This window comes from Pelodiscus sinensis, chromosome 19, assembly GCF_052426305.1.
Source record: "Pelodiscus sinensis isolate ZL-2025 chromosome 19, ASM5242630v1, whole genome shotgun sequence".
NCBI classification, from domain to species: domain Eukaryota; kingdom Metazoa; phylum Chordata; order Testudines; family Trionychidae; genus Pelodiscus; species Pelodiscus sinensis.
The window spans coordinates 32035289-32056151 of record NC_143070.1 but is presented as its reverse complement, the minus strand read 5'-3'; the positions used below and the strand labels follow the sequence as shown (position 1 = coordinate 32056151).

The following is a 20863-nucleotide window of genomic DNA, read 5'->3' as shown; positions in this document are numbered from 1 at the left end:
TCATCTAGGGGACCCACAGGCTTTTTAGCAGGCTTCCTGCTTCTAATGTACTTAAAAAACATTTTGTTATTTCTTTTTGAGTTTTTGGCTAGCTGTTCCTCAAAATCTTTTTTTGCTTTTCTTATTACATGTTTACACTTGATTTGACAGTGTTTCTGTTCTTTTCTATTTATCTCACTGGGATTGGACTGCCACTTTTTAAAAGATACCTTTTTGTCCCTCACTGCTTCTTTTACATGGTGGTTAAGCCACGGTGACTCCTTTTTAGGTCTCTTGCTATGTTTTTTAATTTGGGGTAGACATTTAAGTTGAGCCTCTATTATGGTGTCTTTAAAAAGTTTCCATGCAGCTTTCAGGGATTTGGCTCTAGTCACTGTGCCTTTTAATTTCTGTTTAACTAACCTCCTCATTTTTGCATAATTCCCCTTTTTGAAATTAAATGCCAGGGTGCTGGACTGCTGAGGTGTTCTTCCCACCACAGGAATGTTGAATGTTATTATATTATGGTCACTATTCCCAAGCGGTCCTGTAACGGTTATATCCTGGACCTGATCCTGCACTCCACGCAGGACTAAATCGAGAATTGCCTCTCCCCTTGTGGGTTCCTGCACCACCTGCTCCAAGAAGCAGTCATTCATGCCATTGAGAAATTTGATCTCCACTTCTCTTCCTGAGGTGACATGTATCCAGTCAATATGGGGGTAATTAGAATCACCCATTATTATAGAGTTCTTTATTTTGGTAGCCTCTCTAATCTCCCTCAGCATTTCAATGTCAGTATCGCTGTCCTGGTCAGGTGGTCGGTAATATACCCCTACTGCTAATTTTTATTATTATATCACCGCAGGTCCAGCCCTGCTCCACCCAGCCTCGTACAAGGGCACTGCTTACAAACTGACATACAGTAGCCCTCCTGGCACTGAGCTGATGCCATCATGCTTCTTCTTATTGTGGGCAGGCCCATGCCACACTGTGCTACCCTGCCTAGCACCCCTCTAACCCCCTAGACCCAATGCCACAGCACCCAGAGACCCCCACAAATTACTATGCCTATTGCCCTCCCACAGATCGCTATGCCCTGTGCCCTCCCATAATCCCCCGCCCATATTCATTAACTGTTCAGTTCCCCCCATATTCCCACCAGCACAACTGCAGTGCTCCTCAGACCCTCCACGCTTCACAGTGCACTGACACCCATAGATCTATCTCCCCCACTGCACATCCCCCCTTCACTTCCCACCACCTCACCAGTCCACTGTCCACAATACCAAGCCTTGATAACAGGCGAGGGTCCAGACCCATCTGTGTTACTGTGCCTGCTGCCACAGTGCCATTGTATTTCCCTTAATAAAACTCCGTTGTGGTGTTTGGCTTGGCTATTTCACAACACCAACAGAAAGTAGAGGGTTGAATCTGAAATCATTGCCTTGATACTGACAGTCCCCTTGAAAAACGGTTAGAGTCCAATCGTCTAGGCTATCCACATTAATAGGGTGGTCAGGCTAATCAGGGAGCAAGGATGCTCTTAGTTTCCTGTGCTCTGTGTGTGCTTAATTACCCTTGTTCAGACACATTTGGCCCCAGCTTAGCATAGAGCTAGTCTTGCCAGATGTTTTCACCAATACTGTGCACACTTCCCATTATGTCACACTGGACATTCCATCGTCCTGATCACATGCTGAAGACAGTGCTATTGAATCAATAATACTTTATAAATTTTTTTCGAAAATAGAAAGTTAAAATAATGGACTGACTGCCTGTGTGTTCAAAACTGTACACCTGGGAACCCTACATAGAGCATTTCTCAGAGCTGAGCTGTGGATCTGAGCAGGGCCAGAGACACAGGTGCCACAAAATCAGCACAGGAAGCATGTCAGTGTTCGTAGCAGAGTCACAGAAGCAGGCCACAGAGCAGACTTGTGCTGTATTCAAAGCTGCAACAACCAGAGCCAGGGTGGCCAGACAATCATCCATGTGAACTAGACGCAGATTAGAATCATTTCTAAGGAACAGTGAAACTGGAGATGAGTCATGGGGTGGAGCTGGAACCATCTGGAGCCAGTTTCATTCAGGGGGACACTGGGCAGTAGTCCTAGTGTATTGAGATTCCCCCAGTCAAGAGTACAGCTGCAACATGAGAGGATTTTTCCAGTGACAGAGCACGTGTCTGAGCCACATCATGTCCGCACTACAGCCAGGTCCTGAGATGGGGCCTGTGACTTGTGATGAACAGAAATAACTTCCCTTGCATTCCTCATACACTGTGATATCCCACCGTGTGCCTTCTAGTGCATTTTTATTTTCCTTTGAGCTTTTCACGGTTCTAATAAAAATATAAAAAAATGTAGCAGTGTCTAGATTGGCAATATTTTGCTCCAAATCATCCCCCCTTTCAGAAAATCTTGCCCCTTTTCTTATCCGGCCTTGAGTATTTGCACAAGAACACTGACCTTCTCTCTGGGAAAATTAAGTGTGAAGAAGGACTTAGAAATAACTTTGTAGTGTAGACGTACCCTAACTAAGAGACGTTAATTCGAATTAACTCAGAGAGGCGCTACACACGCGATCCGCTAGGTCGAACTTAATTAGAACTAGCGGAGCGCTTATTCGAACTAGATAAACCTCATTCTACAAGGACTAACGCCTAGTTCGAATTAATTAGTTCGAATTAATGGCTGTGTAGAATTGATAGAATTGCTAAGCTCACCCCAGTACTATATCTGTAACAGGGACCAATTTTGTGCAGAACCTCACATCCATTACAGTGATATACAATTTTCTCTATAATCTAGTTACAATATATTATTTTTGACAATTAACATTTTTGTTAACTGATTCTTTAAATGCAGTATTGAGTATCAAGTCATAGTCATATGTACGGGTATGACTAGACTACAGGGTTTTGTCAACAGAATTTTTGTCGACAGATACTGTCGACAAAGCTTCTGTCGACAAAGAGCGTCTAGACTACATCCAGTTCTGTCAACAAAGCAAGACGCTTTGTCGACATAACAGTGTGGACGCAAAGGACAGTGTAGATGTAATAATGCCTTCTGTCGACAGAACTCTGTCGATAAAAGACATTATTCCTCATAGAATGGTGTTTACATATGTTGACATAACTCAAAGGCAGTGTGGACGCAGGTATAGTTTTGTTGACAAAAGTCCACTTTTGTCGACAAAACCCTGTAGTCTAGACACACCCCAAGTGTTCTACTTATTTCTTTTAATTCACATCCATAATACTTTTTCTACAGTATCTGTTCCACATATATTTTCAACACGCAAAAACTTTCCTGTACTACACACATCATTATGGAAGGTACGTTTACTTGTCCAATATTCATACAGAACTGTTTTATTGTTCATTCATCTGCTTTATGAACTATGAGTTTTAGGGGTTAGGAGGCAGCATTTTATAGGGTAGCTTCTGGAGCAAATGGGAGAAGACATGGAAAAATAGGGTAGAAAGTTGAAGATTATAATGCATGCATTGATAACAGGGAGCATATTTTATTACTAATGTATTTGCAAATACTGTTCTTATTATTACTCGGAATTTATTAGCTTTAAGTACATTTTTTTCTTGTGGTGGCCAGTCCCTTTTCTGTCTGTCAAGTCATGTTTTCTCTTATTTGTCAAGCAATGACTATAACCAAGGTTCTAGGTAATAGCACTCTCAAAAAACATTAGATCATCATTGATGGGATACATCCTTTTTTGGTCACACATCAATTCTGGAGAATTGTGCATGGTCCTTAACTTAATGTATGTCTGTATTGTCAGTGGCTTGACAATCAGGCCATGTTAATATTGTTTGACCTTGCTTATACGTATGCAATATTCATCTCATATTTTCTAATTGAACTCACTGTTATATGGGTTGATTTTCCTATTTTCAAATTCACTAACTATTTCCTGTTTTGAACAATTCTCAGGGAAATGTTTTGAGGGAAATGTTTTGAGGACCAAAAACCCCAGTTCCTCTGAATTTGTGACCCATGGACCAGGAGCAAAAGGCCCCCGCCGAAGGCAAAACACCAGCATCCCCTGAGTCCGTTAGCAAGGAGGTAGCAAATTGAGAGATTTTTCTGCCAAAAAACACAGTCCCTCTGAATTTGTGACCCCTGAGTCCGTTAGACAGGAGGTAGCAAATTGAGAGATTTTTCTGCCAAAAAACACAGTTCCTCTGAATTTGTGACCCCTGAGTCCGTTAGACAGGAGGTAGCAAATTGAGAGATTTTTCTACCAAAAAACACAGTCCCTCTGAATTTGTGACCCCCTGAGTCCGTTAGACAGGAGGTAGCAAATTGAGAGATTTTTCTGCCAAAAAACACAGTTCCTCTGAATTTGTGACCCCTGAGTCCGTTAGACAGGAGGTAGCAAATTGAGAGATTTTTCTACCAAAAAACACAGTCCCTCTGAATTTGTGACCCCTGAGTCCGTTAGACAGGAGGTAGCAAATTGAGAGATTTTTCTGCCAAAAAACACAGTTCCTCTGAATTTGTGACCCCTGAGTCCGTTAGACAGGAGGTAGCAAATTGAGAGATTTTTCTACCAAAAAACACAGTCCCTCTGAATTTGTGACCCCTGAGTCCGTTAGACAGGAGGTAGCAAATTGAGAGATTTTTCTGCCAAAAAACACAGTTCCTCTGAATTTGTGACCCCTGAGTCCGTTAGACAGGAGGTAGCAAATTGAGAGATTTTTCTACCAAAAAACACAGTCCCTCTGAATTTGTGACCCCTGAGTCCGTTAGACAGGAGGTAGCAAATTGAGAGATTTTTCTGCCAAAAAACACAGTTCCTCTGAATTTGTGACCCCTGAGTCCGTTAGACAGGAGGTAGCAAATTGAGAGATTTTTCTGCCAAAAAACACAGTCCCTCTGAATTTGTGACCCCTGAGTCCGTTAGACAGGAGGTAGCAAATTGAGAGATTTTTCTGCCAAAAAACACAGTCCCTCTGAATTTGTGACCCCTGAGTCCGTTAGACAGGAGGTAGCAAATTGAGAGATTTTTCTACCAAAAAACACAGTCCCTCTGAATTTGTGACCCCCTGAGTCCGTTAGACAGGAGGTAGCAAATTGAGAGATTTTTCTGCCAAAAAACACAGTCCCTCTGAATTTGTGACCCCTGAGTCCGTTAGACAGGAGGTAGCAAATTGAGAGATTTTTCTACCAAAAAACACAGTCCCTCTGAATTTGTGACCCCTGAGTCCGTTAGACAGGAGGTAGCAAATTGAGAGATTTTTCTGCCAAAAAACACAGTTCCTCTGAATTTGTGACCCCTGAGTCCGTTAGACAGGAGGTAGCAAATTGAGAGATTTTTCTGCCAAAAAACACAGTTCCTCTGAATTTGTGACCCCTGAGTCCGTTAGACAGGAGGTAGCAAATTGAGAGATTTTTCTGCCAAAAAACACAGTCCCTCTGAATTTGTGACCCCTGAGTCCGTTAGACAGGAGGTAGCAAATTGAGAGATTTTTCTGCCAAAAAACACAGTCCCTCTGAATTTGTGACCCCTGAGTCCGTTAGACAGGAGGTAGCAAATTGAGAGATTTTTCTGCCAAAAAACACAGTCCCTCTGAATTTGTGACCCCTGAGTCCGTTAGACAGGAGGTAGCAAATTGAGAGATTTTTCTGCCAAAAAACACAGTTCCTCTGAATTTGTGACCCCTGAGTCCGTTAGACAGGAGGTAGCAAATTGAGAGATTTTTCTACCAAAAAACACAGTTCCTCTGAATTTGTGACCCCTGAGTCCGTTAGACAGGAGGTAGCAAATTGAGAGATTTTTCTGCCAAAAAACACAGTCCCTCTGAATTTGTGACCCCTGAGTCCGTTAGACAGGAGGTAGCAAATTGAGAGATTTTTCTGCCAAAAAACACAGTTCCTCTGAATTTGTGACCCCTGAGTCCGTTAGACAGGAGGTAGCAAATTGAGAGATTTTTCTGCCAAAAAACACAGTCCCTCTGAATTTGTGACCCCTGAGTCCGTTAGACAGGAGGTAGCAAATTGAGAGATTTTTCTGCCAAAAAACACAGTTCCTCTGAATTTGTGACCCCTGAGTCCGTTAGACAGGAGGTAGCAAATTGAGAGATTTTTCTACCAAAAAACACAGTTCCTCTGAATTTGTGACCCCTGAGTCCGTTAGACAGGAGGTAGCAAATTGAGAGATTTTTCTGCCAAAAAACACAGTTCCTCTGAATTTGTGACCCCTGAGTCCGTTAGACAGGAGGTAGCAAATTGAGAGATTTTTCTGCCAAAAAACACAGTTCCTCTGAATTTGTGACCCCTGAGTCCGTTAGACAGGAGGTAGCAAATTGAGAGATTTTTCTACCAAAAAACACAGTCCCTCTGAATTTGTGACCCCTGAGTCCGTTAGACAGGAGGTAGCAAATTGAGAGATTTTTCTGCCAAAAAACACAGTTCCTCTGAATTTGTGACCCCTGAGTCCGTTAGACAGGAGGTAGCAAATTGAGAGATTTTTCTGCCAAAAAACACAGTCCCTCTGAATTTGTGACCCCTGAGTCCGTTAGACAGGAGGTAGCAAATTGAGAGATTTTTCTGCCAAAAAACACAGTCCCTCTGAATTTGTGACCCCTGAGTCCGTTAGACAGGAGGTAGCAAATTGAGAGATTTTTCTGCCAAAAAACACAGTCCCTCTGAATTTGTGACCCCTGAGTCCGTTAGACAGGAGGTAGCAAATTGAGAGATTTTTCTGCCAAAAAACACAGTTCCTCTGAATTTGTGACCCCTGAGTCCGTTAGACAGGAGGTAGCAAATTGAGAGATTTTTCTACCAAAAAACACAGTTCCTCTGAATTTGTGACCCCTGAGTCCGTTAGACAGGAGGTAGCAAATTGAGAGATTTTTCTGCCAAAAAACACAGTCCCTCTGAATTTGTGACCCCTGAGTCCGTTAGACAGGAGGTAGCAAATTGAGAGATTTTTCTGCCAAAAAACACAGTTCCTCTGAATTTGTGACCCCTGAGTCCGTTAGACAGGAGGTAGCAAATTGAGAGATTTTTCTACCAAAAAACACAGTCCCTCTGAATTTGTGACCCCTGAGTCCGTTAGACAGGAGGTAGCAAATTGAGAGATTTTTCTGCCAAAAAACACAGTTCCTCTGAATTTGTGACCCCTGAGTCCGTTAGACAGGAGGTAGCAAATTGAGAGATTTTTCTGCCAAAAAACACAGTCCCTCTGAATTTGTGACCCCTGAGTCCGTTAGACAGGAGGTAGCAAATTGAGAGATTTTTCTGCCAAAAAACACAGTCCCTCTGAATTTGTGACCCCTGAGTCCGTTAGACAGGAGGTAGCAAATTGAGAGATTTTTCTGCCAAAAAACACAGTCCCTCTGAATTTGTGACCCCTGAGTCCGTTAGACAGGAGGTAGCAAATTGAGAGATTTTTCTGCCAAAAAACACAGTTCCTCTGAATTTGTGACCCCTGAGTCCGTTAGACAGGAGGTAGCAAATTGAGAGATTTTTCTGCCAAAAAACACAGTTCCTCTGAATTTGTGACCCCTGAGTCCGTTAGACAGGAGGTAGCAAATTGAGAGATTTTTCTGCCAAAAAACACAGTCCCTCTGAATTTGTGACCCCTGAGTCCGTTAGACAGGAGGTAGCAAATTGAGAGATTTTTCTGCCAAAAAACACAGTTCCTCTGAATTTGTGACCCCTGAGTCCGTTAGACAGGAGGTAGCAAATTGAGAGATTTTTCTACCAAAAAACACAGTCCCTCTGAATTTGTGACCCCTGAGTCCGTTAGACAGGAGGTAGCAAATTGAGAGATTTTTCTGCCAAAAAACACAGTTCCTCTGAATTTGTGACCCCTGAGTCCGTTAGACAGGAGGTAGCAAATTGAGAGATTTTTCTGCCAAAAAACACAGTTCCTCTGAATTTGTGACCCCTGAGTCCGTTAGACAGGAGGTAGCAAATTGAGAGATTTTTCTGCCAAAAAACACAGTCCCTCTGAATTTGTGACCCCTGAGTCCGTTAGACAGGAGGTAGCAAATTGAGAGATTTTTCTGCCAAAAAACACAGTCCCTCTGAATTTGTGACCCCTGAGTCCGTTAGACAGGAGGTAGCAAATTGAGAGATTTTTCTGCCAAAAAACACAGTCCCTCTGAATTTGTGACCCCTGAGTCCGTTAGACAGGAGGTAGCAAATTGAGAGATTTTTCTGCCAAAAAACACAGTTCCTCTGAATTTGTGACCCCCTGAGTCCGTTAGACAGGAGGTAGCAAATTGAGAGATTTTTCTACCAAAAAACACAGTTCCTCTGAATTTGTGACCCCTGAGTCCGTTAGACAGGAGGTAGCAAATTGAGAGATTTTTCTACCAAAAAACACAGTTCCTCTGAATTTGTGACCCCTGAGTCCGTTAGACAGGAGGTAGCAAATTGAGAGATTTTTCTACCAAAAAACACAGTTCCTCTGAATTTGTGACCCCTGAGTCCGTTAGACAGGAGGTAGCAAATTGAGAGATTTTTCTGCCAAAAAACACAGTCCCTCTGAATTTGTGACCCCTGAGTCCGTTAGACAGGAGGTAGCAAATTGAGAGATTTTTCTGCCAAAAAACACAGTTCCTCTGAATTTGTGACCCCTGAGTCCGTTAGACAGGAGGTAGCAAATTGAGAGATTTTTCTACCAAAAAACACAGTTCCTCTGAATTTGCAACCAGCCAGCAAAGGTAGCAATTCCTGAGCAGTTGTACCGAATGTCATGTTTGTTTGACAGAAACTGTGACCGTCACAAAAACGGAGCGGTTTCACTTTTTGCCTATACACCGGACCCACCAGCAGCGCAGGACGGCGGGTCGCAGCCCCTCCCCCCAGCTCCCTCCCCTACCCAGCAGCGAGTAACGGCTCCCGGCTCAGGGAGCGCGGCGCATGCGCAGTAACCGCGGCGCAGTCTGGTCCCTTTCTCTGCCCGCGCGCGGAGCGATGGGCGGGACCCGCCGAAAACCCGACCGCGGCGGAGTAGAACGGGGCGGCCCGTCAGACCGCGCATGCGCAGCAGGTCCGTGACTCCGCTCAGACTCCAGCGCCAGGGCTTAGCTCAGACCGGGCGCTGCTTGGCCACGCCCCCCGGCCAGAGGCTACTTCCGCTTCTCGGAGCCCGGGCCGGCTCGCAGGTGGGCGGGGCTTTTGCAGCGCGTGGAGCGACCCGGGGGATTCCCTCCCTGCCGGGCTGGGAGCGGGGGGTCCCGAGGTGGGCGGTGCCGGCGCGCGCTGCTGGGGTTGCAGGGTTCGCTCTGGGCCCCACGTGGCTGCGCGGGCGGGGGGGAGGCTGCGGCGGGTGCGCGCGCGGGGCGCTGGGACCGGCCCTTTGTTGCGGGGGCGGGGCCGAGAGATGCCCACGTGGGCCAGTCCCGGCTTCTGCCCAGCGCGTCTGGTTGGTGCCGGGCAGCGCGCGGAGGGAGGATGCTCACCTGAGAGATTGTGCCAGTGTCTGGGCACTGCGCGTGCGCAGCACTTCTCCTGCAGCCTCTCTCTCTTCCCGCACGCGCTGTGAGATGCGGGGGACGGGGCTAGGGTGGGGTCTGGGCAGACTCAGGTCTGGTGGGGGGCGGGGCGCCAGGTAAACTCTGCAACACAGAGAGCAAAGCCCCAGCGTGGGAGGCAGGGGGGTTAAAGCAGCTTCCCCAGGGGCATGAGGTGCGAGTCAGAGAGTGGCCCTGGCCAGGGGCCTTTTTATTTGCTTCAACATTTATTTTAATCCCTTATTCACCTGGAAAAGCGACGAGGAGTCCTGTGGCACCTTATAGACTAACTGCGGCGTAGGAGCATAAGCTTTCCTGGGCAAAGACCCACTTCGTCAGATGCATGTAGTGGAAATATCCAGAGGCAGGTATAAATATGCAGGCCAGAATCAGGCTGGAGATGAGGAGGTGGATCCAATCAAGGAGGATGAGGCCACTTCTAGCAGCTGATCTGGAGGTGTGAATTCCAAGAGAGCAGAAGCTGCTTTTCTAGTTAGCGAGCCATTCACAGTCTTTGTTTAATCCAGAGCTGATTGTGTCAAACTTAAAGATGAACTGTAGCTCAGCAGTTTCTCTTTGAAGTCTAGTCCTGAAGTTTTTTTGCTGCAGGATGGCTACCTTTAGATCTGCAATTGTGTGTCCAGGAAGATTGAAGTGTTCCCCTACAGGTTTTTGTATGTTGCCATTCCTAATATCAGATTTGTGTCCATTAATTCTTTTACGTAGGGACTGTCCAGTTTGGCTGATGTATATAGCAGTGGGTCATTGTTGGCACATGATGGCATATATTACGTTGGTGGATGTGCAGGAGAATGTACCAGTGACAGTATGGCTGATCTGGTTGGGTCCTGTGATGGTGTTGCTGGTGTATATATGTGGGCAGAGTTGGCACTGACGTTTGTTGCAAGGATTGGTTCCTGAATTCAAGTTATTATGGTGCAGTGTGTAGTTATTCACCTGGGAGGCACTGAGCAGGCCCAGGAGGCTGCAGACCCCCCTCCCCCGCACTTTGCCCGGCCCACTCGAGCGGCATTAAAGGTGTTTACAATGTAAAAAGGGAGCTAAAGACAGGACAGAGTCTCAGAACATTTCTCTTGTCTTATTACCGGGACTCATAGAATTGCTCTCCTGTCTCTGCAACCCATAGTCATTGTTGTGCTCTGTGCAAATGTACTGTAATTACTCTGCGCAATGCAACTCAAAGTACATTTATTTTATGTAAGTAAATAAAAATCAAAGTAATCTTATGTAAAACTACTTCAGTGAAAGTATGAAAGTATCTTATCTTAATTGTACTTAAGTATTAAAAAATAAAAATTAGTTGTCCTATGGAACCCTATGCTTAACCACCCAAGTTATTGCAGGTCTCTCTCTCTCTCGCTCTCTCTCTCTCACACACACACACTATAATTCTATATTATATGCACACCTATACTATACATTTTTCAATGATGGAATTTAACGATAGTCACTACCTTCATTTATAAAGATGAAGAGGGACCAAATTAAATACAAGTCAGATTACAGAAATGTATTTATTTTGTTCACATTCACGGTGTGCTTTTTTCCATTGTAATGATTAATTTCCAAAATGTTTGTTCAGCCATGGGAGCATTTTTTTCTCAAAATTACCAATCCTTGCTCTTCTATGAAAAAATATGAGTCCATCACACAGAAGAATCTCTCACAGGCAGCTGATGGAGACAGAGGTCTGTTGGCCCTCGTGCACAGCTTCCTAATACTAGGAAAAGAGTGCAGCAGATCCACAGACTCTCCTGAAGACGCCAAATACCCATCAAGCTTCTTTGTAGTTTAATTTGTCTAAAATGACAGTCTTACCTTTTCTAATCCCAGTTTAATGCATGTTCCAAGTGGTCCTAATATTTGGCATCAAGATGTCCGTTGCTATTAGCTCCAGGTCCTCAATTATTTCACCAAAACATTTCTGAATGGTGCACTGGAATCTATCTACCAGTGGCCTCAAGAGGGCATCATGTTTCTTTCCAGTTTTGAACCCATCAAGTATAATTTAAGCATAAAAAACAACAAATGGTCTGGTAGCACTTTATAGAAAACAAAACATTAGATGGTATCATAAGCTTTTGTGGGCACAGCCCACTTCTTCAGATGACTGGAGTTTTGAGTTTAGGATCTGCAGACCTATTTATTTTGGCTCTGCACATCCTAAACTCAAAACTCCAGTCATCTGAAGAAGTGGGCTGTGCCCACGAAAGCTTGTGACACCATCTATAAGGTTTGTTGTCTATAAAGTGCTACCAGACCATTCGCCTGTACAGGATAAACTTAAAAAACAACAAACTCGGCTATGCCCTGAAGCTGGTATAATTTATGCAGCATCCATTCCTTTAGTGTGCTTGTCTCTGCTTGGAGACTATTTAGTGCCTTCACCACTGGGCCCATAACCATGGCATATTCTGCCAATAAAACCAGCTCTGCTAGATTCAGCCTTTTGAACAGCCAATACGTAATGTTAATAAAAATACAGAATGATCAGCGGGGGGAATTAACAAAAAGAAAAGCATAACGCGAAGAACTGCTTCTTGCATACTAAATTTGGAGTCCTGGGAACACATTTCTCATGGACCTTTCTTGTTCATTCAGTATGCACCAAATTCTCTCCACAGCCATGAACACAGAGTTCCATCCTTTCTGGCATGGCCAAATGAACTGTGGCTTGCATTCTGCTTCCACCATTTTTGCTCCAATTGCTAAGTGTTCAATTTTAATTTATAGTGCTTAGCATCTGGCAAAAGTGGGCCTGGCCATCTTTTCTTAGGGGTCATTTTATTCTTGTACCACATCTATAAATGAAACTAGGTTCTGCAAGTGGCAGGCTCAGTGTTGGTGTTTTGGTACAATTTATTCACGGTTGTTATCGCTGTCAGGGACGTCTTCAGTTTTCTGAAATTTAGCTTATCAACATGAAACCCTGTAGTTGAAAACACAGTTGAAAGACACCTCTCCTCCCCCCCAAAAAAACCCCAAGCCACATTAATATGTCCCCCAATTGATATACCATGCTGGGAACAATACACTGAGGGGATCCTGGGAGAAGCTGTGACTCCACCCCTGAGCCAGACATCCCCTGGTCCATCCCTCTCTCCTGCCCCCTGCACTCCAGGCCCCCCATCCAGCCCCCAGCTGCTCTCCACACTGAGGATTCCCCTGCCCTTGGCCCCATGACTGCACCATGCCAAGCAGCAGGGCTGGCAGTGGGGCAGCCGTTCTAGCCAGGCACTGGAGGAACTGGGTGCGAGGGGGGGCAGAAGGGAAGGGGCTTGGATTAAAGTTAGGGAGCCTGGTCAGTGGCCAGCCCTGTTCACCATGCTGCCCAAGAGTGGTTCTTGTTCTGCCTTGGCCCAGCTGATCCCCTCCTCCTGCCCCCAGTTGCTCAAATGCTAAGAGCCAGATATGCCCACTCAGGCTGGTAGGGAGCCTGTGGAGCCGCAAACTGGGTGTTCAACAGCCTGGGCCAGTGGCTTTGCCTGGCATCTCCAGGAGCCTGTTGGGCCAGGGGCTTCCAGTCCCAAACTGGACACCTGCTTCCCTCTTCTTTCCCCCTCTCGCCCTGCCCCCATCTCCTCACAGCTTCCCTCTCCACCCCTCATAACTTCTGCTCCTCAGCTAGGGAGACCCACTATGCAGGCACAAGTGCTGAGGTCCTGCCATCCGATCTGGGTGTAACTCGGCGTGTGCATTGCTGCCATGCGAGTGACTGTTGTGCTTTGCAGAGTCACAGGCACAGAGCTATTAGAGATGGCAAAGCCCCATTAGGTCACGGAATCTATGGCCTTTTGCCCAAACGGGAGCAGCATAGTATTTCCGGAAAAGCACTGACAATCTAACATGAGATCGTCAGTGCTTTTGCGGAAATTCAAGCGGCCAGTGTAGACAGCTGGCAAGTTTTTCCGGAAAAACAACTGATTTTCCGGAAAAACTTGCCAGTCTAGACACAGCCATTTAGACCGGGGCAGCAGGGACCCAGAGTCTTTCTTACCTGAGGGATGTTTAGAGACCTGTGTGGAAGGAGCAGGGGAGAGAGAAGCTGGTGTCTCAGTCTGGTTCCTAGTGGGCAGATTCCTGCAGCCCTTCACCTGGGAACATCCTGTCCCTCATCGCCTGGAGGCCAAAGAGTGAATTGGCCATTGAAACTCAATTTCACTTTTGTCCCCAGCTGGTCTCTCTGGGCCAGAGGTGAAGAACAGCAGTGGGACCTTTCAGGGGAAGGTTGCACAGCCATGGACTGTGTTGCCCCTGCTCTCAGGGTGGGAAAATTGGAGGATTCTAACTCCAGGCCTGTTAGAGCTGAGACTCACTAACCAGAACTTATCAGCAGTAAATGAAATAGAATCGCATGGAATTGTTTCTGTCCAGGTGTGAGACGGGGCAGTTCCAGCTACCAGAAGAGATTTCCCCTGAACTGGAAGAACAAGTCAATGCTTTCTCCCAGAAAATGATTGCGCTGTCAGAGACTCTGAGGGAATTCAAAGGTACCTAGAAGGGATGGAGTAGGGGAAAGTTGTTTAACTATTAGAAACTATTGAATCTGACCTCTGAAGCCAACCTTCCCCTGCCTCAATACCCATATGGAGAATGACGGCCCCATCATGCTGCTCTCCTTAGAGGCACTGAGCAAACAGACCGACATAGAGCCAGGGGTTTGCAAACTCTGAGCCTCCCGTTGGTGTCAAGGGATCCAAATAGGTAAAGTTAATGTCATGACAACGTCTTCGCCCAGCGCAGCTCTAGGTTATGACAAGAGGTGGTTAGTGACTGAGAGAAACCAGGTGGGAGGGGATGAGGAGGGAAAAGTAAATCTCACTTTCAGTTTGTGTCTCCTGGGGCGGGGATGAGGCTGCAGAGATGTTGGTTCCATTGCTGGGAGGTGCCCAAGCGAGAGAGGACATGGAAGGTTTCAGACCTTTTCATACTAAGCACTTTAGTGTGTGTCTGTCTGGTCTCTGATACAAGTGAAATGCAGAGTTCAGCGTGGGGACGTTGTTATAAAGAGGAGAGCTTGGAATCTCACCTCTGTTATCCTTTCCCCACCAGACACTCCAAGAGCAAGAGGAAAATCCCTGGAAGCTTTTAGACAAGGTGAGTTTGCAGGTGGAGATTTTTTAAATGAGAAAATTCCTGTGAAAATATCTTCATGGGATTGTCATTGAAGTTACCAACCAAACCCAGTGACCACGGTGCACACAGCCCTAAATCTCACCTACTGATCAAGTGAGGAGCCCCAGGGGCACTGCATTGGGACCTGCAGACACTTTGAGAAACCCTGATCTACAAGGTGTGATGCTAAAGGGGTGAAGTTAAAGCACACAACGGACGGCACCTTCAGGCTCAGATTTCACTGCTCAGTCAGTTTCAATATGGGGTTGGTTTCAAACAATAAATAGGCTGAGAGCTGATTGGCTTCCATGGTATCAGTTTGTTTATGGTGAGAAACTTCTGGATACGCAAGGGCTCTTCAGTCTAGTGCAGGCCTGGGCAAAATACAGCCTATCTAGCTCGCCAGGCAATTGGACGCAGCCCACTGATGCTTGGCGAGCCATGGGCTAGTTCCATGCTTGCCACTTCCCACCTGCAAGCCACTTCACCGGAGATGAAGCGGGAAGGCTACAGGCATTGCTTCCACTACGAGGACAATCTCATTTGCTGGTTTCTGGCCAGAAAGGAAGCACCGTGCCCCCTCCCCTCCGGCTCATATTTATTCACACACCCACGTGGCCCCATAGCCAGTTTGAGGGTTGAGCAGGCTCCCTTCTGCCTCAGAGAGGTGCTTGGCTGCTGGTCGGGAGTCACTTAGGTAAGTCTCCTGGCCAAAGCCTGCCTCTGGCACCGCAACCTCTCCCTTCCCCTTCTAGTTCTCTGCCCCCCACTCCTGCCTCCCACTCCACTTACCCAAACTCTTTGTTCCTTTCCTGCATCCAAGTAACCCTCATCCCCTTATTTTTCCACTTAGTTGCTTCTCTAAATTAACTTTACTTTAAATATCTTATGAGTAGTTGGTTAATCCAGTGCCCTAGATCACACCTACCTCCTTCACCCAAACTCCTTCCCAGATCCCTCTTTCCCTCCTGCATCCCAACCCCTTACCCAAAGCTCCCTTCTTCTTGCAATGTCCATCCCATACGCTGTATTTCCTGCTTGATGTCTTGGAAGAGTGCAGCTCTCAACCACTTTCCAAAATCTTGGAGTGCCCTTCCCCTCCCCCAATCAAAATGAATTGCCCACCCCTGGTCTGGTGGATACAGTTCAGTGAGAGTCAATAACTGAAAGCTGCATCCGGAGAGTTTGAGGCTAGAGAGAAGGCATAACTATTTGATGGGTAAGAGGATTAGCTGCTGAAACAAATGAGCAAAGTTCTCCATCTCTTTATGTCTTCAAATCAACACTAGGCAACTTTCTAGAAAACATGCTGTGGGGAAATAGCTTTGTGCCTGGGTAGCTGGGCTAAGTGTAATGGCTTGTGCCGCAGAGGGGACAGACTTCATGGCTAAGGATATCTTCTGATGCCATGAATCCATGAATTTTAAGGCCTCATCCTGCAAACACTCTTGGCACACATGTTTAATAATATGCATTAGAATGCTCATATTAACTTCCCTTCCTCTCTGTTATGGAGAGGATTTATAAAGTCTGTGTCAGATGAGAGATCCCAAGTTTGGGCTGCAAATCAATGTATGAAGACTAAGGATTATAAATACAGCAACCCAAATTAAATTAAACCTATGTCCATGTTCAGGCAGATGAATATGTGGCTTGTTAGCAGAAATACTGGGTGCTGAGAACTGAATCCCATTGTTGCAAGCAAAGTAATGTAACTCAAGCCAGGTATTGAGAGAAATAAATACGGCTTTCGGATCTAACTCGTGTGTGGAGTTTATAGAATAGCTAGACTCAACGTTTACCCAAAACTGCAGAATCCAGCATTTTTTTTACCAAGAACAGAGTCTGGACAGAATTGGGGTGTGGAAAGGATTAAAGCCCCTTCTGAAATATCTCCAATTCCCCTTCTCCCCCTGCCAGGTTACAGAACACCCATGTCTGACTCCAGCTCAGCCCCCCGCCTGCAGAGCCAGGGACAGGAAATGGCTGTGGCGGAGCCGGTGAGCTTCGAGGAGGTGGCTGTGTATTTCTCTGAGGAGGAATGGGCTCTGCTAGACCCGGGCCAGAGAGCCCTCTACAGGAATGTAATGCGGGAGAATTATGAGGCTGTGAGCTGGCTGGGTGAGGATTCCTGTCCCCTTGTCCCCTGGGCTCTGGAGCAGCTGGGTTGGGTTTGGTTCAGGGTCTTTCATTGCCAGAACCCCCAATATCAGCAGTATCTGCCCCAGTAATCCTGGGTCCTGTGTGAGAGGAGGTTCAGTGACATAATACTGGTGCTGCTCTTCCCACAACCAAGGTCTCATTGTGGTTCTCACCATCATGCCCATGTGGGGTGTTAGTGGGAAGATCTGAAGGGCATGTTTCTCAGAGTCCTGAGCAAGGAGAGACTTGTGAGAGTCAGCATAGCCTACAAAGGCAGCAGGGAAACCATCCAGGAGCAGAACAGGATAAATCCAGACACAGGAGCAGAAGGTTGAAAACAAACACAGAAACTGTTCAAAAGGAAATCCCCCATCAACATTCACCTTGTGCTTACAGTGACTGTGCAACTCTTATCAAACATGAAAGAGCCCACACAGGAGAGAAACCCTTCAGCTGCTCTGACTGTGGGAAAAGCTTCATTTGGAGCTCAACCCTTGTTACCCATAGAAGAGTCCACACAGGAGAGAAACCCTTCAGCTGCTCTGACTGTGGGAAAAGCTTCAGTCGGAGCTCACACCTTGTTATCCATAGGAGAGCCCACACAGGAGAGAAACCCTTCAGTTGCTCTGACTGTGGGAAAAGCTTTAGTCAGTCCTCAACCCTTGTTAGCCATAGGAGAGCCCACACAGGAGAGAAACCCTTCAGCTGCTCTGACTGTGGGAAAAGCTTCAGTCAGAGGTCAAACCTTGTTATCCATAGGAGAGTCCACACAGGAGAGAAACCCTTCAGCTGCTCTGACTGTGGGAAAAGCTTCAGTGACAGGTCACACCTTGTTAGCCATAAGAGAGCCCACGCAGGAGAGAAACCCTTCAGCTGCTCTGACTGTGGGAAAAGCTTCAGTGACAGGTCAAACTTTGCTAGCCATAGGAGAACCCACACAGGAGAAAAACCCTTCAGCTGCTCTGACTGTGGGAAAAGCTTCATTTGGAGCTCAGACCTTGTTACCCATAGAAGAGTCCACACAGGAGAGAAACCCTTCAGCTGCTCTGACTGTGGGAAAAGCTTCAGTCGGAGCTCACACCTTGTTATCCATAGGAGAGCCCACACAGGAGAGAAACCCTTCAGCTGCTCTGACTGTGGGAAAAGCTTTAGTCAGTCCTCAACCCTTGTTCTCCATAGGAGAGCTCACACAGGAGAGAAACCCTTCAGTTGCTCTGACTGTGGGAAAAGCTTTAGTCAGTCCTCAACCCTTGTTAGCCATAGGAGAGCCCACACAGGAGAGAAACCCTTCAGCTGCTCTGACTGTGGGAAAAGCTTCAGTCAGAGGTCAAACCTTGTTATCCATAGGAGAGTCCACACAGGAGAGAAACCCTTCAGCTGCTCTGACTGTGGGAAAAGCTTCAGTGACAGGTCACACCTTGTTAGCCATAAGAGAGCCCACGCAGGAGAGAAACCCTTCAGCTGCTCTGACTGTGGGAAAAGCTTTAGTCGGAGCTCACACCTTGTTAGCCATAGGAGAGCCCACACAGGAGAGAAACCCTTCAGCTGCTCTGACTGTGGGAAAAGCTTCAGTGACAGGTCAAATTTTGTTAGCCATAGGAGAACCCACACAGGAGAGAAACCCTTCAGCTGCTCTGACTGTGGGAAAAGCTTCAGTGACAGGGCACACCTTCTTAGACATAGGAAAACCCACATGCGAGAAACCATTCAGCTGTTCTGACTGTAGGAAATGCTGCAGTCAGAGGTAACACCTTGTTATCCATAAGAGAACTCGCACAGGAGAGAAATCCTTCAATTGCTCTGACTTTGAGATATGCTGTAGCGAGAGTTCAAGCCTTGTTGTATATAGTTGAACCCACACAGGTGAGAAACCCTATAGTGGTGGTGAGCAAAATTTTCTCTGTTGGCAGAATCCAGCCTACCTAAGGCTTTGATCCTGTCAACAAGGCAGTGCCAGGCCCCACCTCCAAATGAGGATGTGCTGAGGGGGAAGGAGCGTAGCCCCACCCCCTCTTCGTGCTATGTAGCCACTAGAAAGGAGGCAGCCCTAGGCTGAGTCTTTGCCACACAACCTGAGACCACCATTAGAGGCACTGCTGCCACTGCACTACTGGCCTTCAGGGCCACATGGCCATGTCAGAGTGCCTCTGGGGCTGGTCCTGGGCTGCATGGCTACAGCAGCAACACCTCCAGCCCTGGACTGAATGGGTGCAGTAGTGGTGCCTCCGGTATTCGGGGCTGGTCCTGGTCTGTGTGGCTGCTGCAGCAGCAAAGCCTTCCTCCAGGGTGACCGGGACAGTGTGGCTGGAGATGTTGCTTCAAGTGGGCCCAAAACCAGGTAATATTTTCTGTCATTCCCCAGACACTGCCTCCCAATCTCCTCAATTCCCTTTCCCCCAGCAGTTAGCACCCCCAGCTTGCTCTGACACCCTCCTTTTTTCTTGTACCCTCTCTCCTGGCCACATACTGCACCTTACCCCTGGCCAGACACCTTCCTGTTTCTGTATCCCAGAATATTTCTCAAGACCCCAACCCTTTCTTGATGCCCCTGTCACATTATTGGATTTTAAGGTGAGCATAGAGATCGCTGCTGTCATCACAGGGAACTGTTTGCCCCAAATTTGGTAAAAGTGGGCCATGTAAGGTGTCAAACAAAAGCTGATATTGTGCTGATTCTATGTAAGGTATTCATGTACTTGTTTGGAATTTTCATGGGGAGTTATGACTATGGTCTATGCTGATGCTGTGTATGGACTGCCTGTCATGAGGAAGGAATGTCCAATGAGTGACTGTGATAATCAGTACAGCTCCAAGGACAATGGCTCTCCGGGTGGCTAGTACACACCTGGGGAATGCATGTGGAAAGCTGCAAAGCAGCCAGGCCACAGTGGTTGCTGGCATATGAAACAGACAGGTCACTTGACCATGTGATTAGCTCCAGCTTGGGAGACACCAGAAATGAATATCAAATGCCATGAGAGGGGGCTCCATCTTGTCTTCAGTCTTGTTTCTTATCCCAGATGCAGCTTTCCTAAGGACAGAGACACGGGAAGGATTGCTGACCCATCTTGACATACGATGTATGCCAGAGACTTTTATGCTAGCAGTTTGTAACCTCTCCGCTAAGATCCTGCATCAAGAACTTGTTGATTGATGTATATAATGTATTCTCCTTAACAACCTTACTCTCAACCTTTTCTTTCTTTTATTAATAAACCTTTAGATTCTAAAGGATTGGTCCACTGTGATCTTGTGGGTATGATCTAAAGTATAAATTGACCAGGGATTCATGGCTGGTTCTTTGGAACAGGGTGGATCTGTTCTGGGTTGGAGAGATTGGGCTCTATAACCCCTCACCTGTGTATAAGCCCAGGGCTGATTGTGGAACAGGAAGAGCTGGGGTATCTGAGGGGTTTTGCTCATGAGGCTTCTTGTGGGCTGGACTGGCCGATGAAGTGCTCAGTGTGACTGGTTTGTGGCCTATTTCGGAAAGGTCTACAGTCAAGGGCTGTAAGCAGTCCTGGTTTTGAGCAATTTTCTCTGAGTGGATTCCCTCAGCAGTGACCAGACCTGGCCCCACCCTCTCCAAACCTTCTGTAGGTTACTGTTGCTCATGGAAACTCACTGTTAATTACATAATTAGTCAAGCCATTTTGCTAGGGCTGCATCTGGGGAGTTGCATTTAAATTATTAAAGAGATTAAACCTTTTAACTTTCTCATGTTAGTTGATCAAACTTTATTTTAAATTAAGTAAAATATTTATGTTCAATACATTAAAAAAATCAATATTTTTATTTATTGCAGGGGTGGAGAACCTTTTTTGCATTGAGGGCCACTAACCCACAGAAAAGTCAGTTGGAGAACACACAAGTGAGAAGGAAAAAACTCCTCCGCAAAGCCCCAGCCCTCAAAGATGTGGCCCCCAACTGAGACACCTCACTCTTCTGGCATTCACAGGGTATGGGGAAGAGACAGGGAGGACTGAGGTTCAGGACTTCCCATAGGCCAGATTTACTTTCCCGGAGTTCCAGAATTAGTGGATTTTGTGGATCTCCTTAGGTTCTAGGGTGGAAACAAAAGTGTGCTGACCTGACTCTGCACTAGGCTAG

The 20863-nt window shown here is 46.5% G+C and overlaps 1 pseudogene across 1 annotated transcript; it reads left to right on the top strand.

Moving 5' to 3' along the window:
* Positions 1-11717: 11717 nt before the first annotated feature.
* On the top strand, positions 11718-20002 carry LOC149523030 (uncharacterized; annotated as a pseudogene). Its single transcript, XR_016347410.1, has 4 exons — positions 11718-13986; positions 14549-14593; positions 16532-16839; positions 16908-20002. The product of XR_016347410.1 is annotated as an uncharacterized LOC149523030 (transcript).
* The last annotated feature ends 861 nt before the right edge of the window (positions 20003-20863 follow it).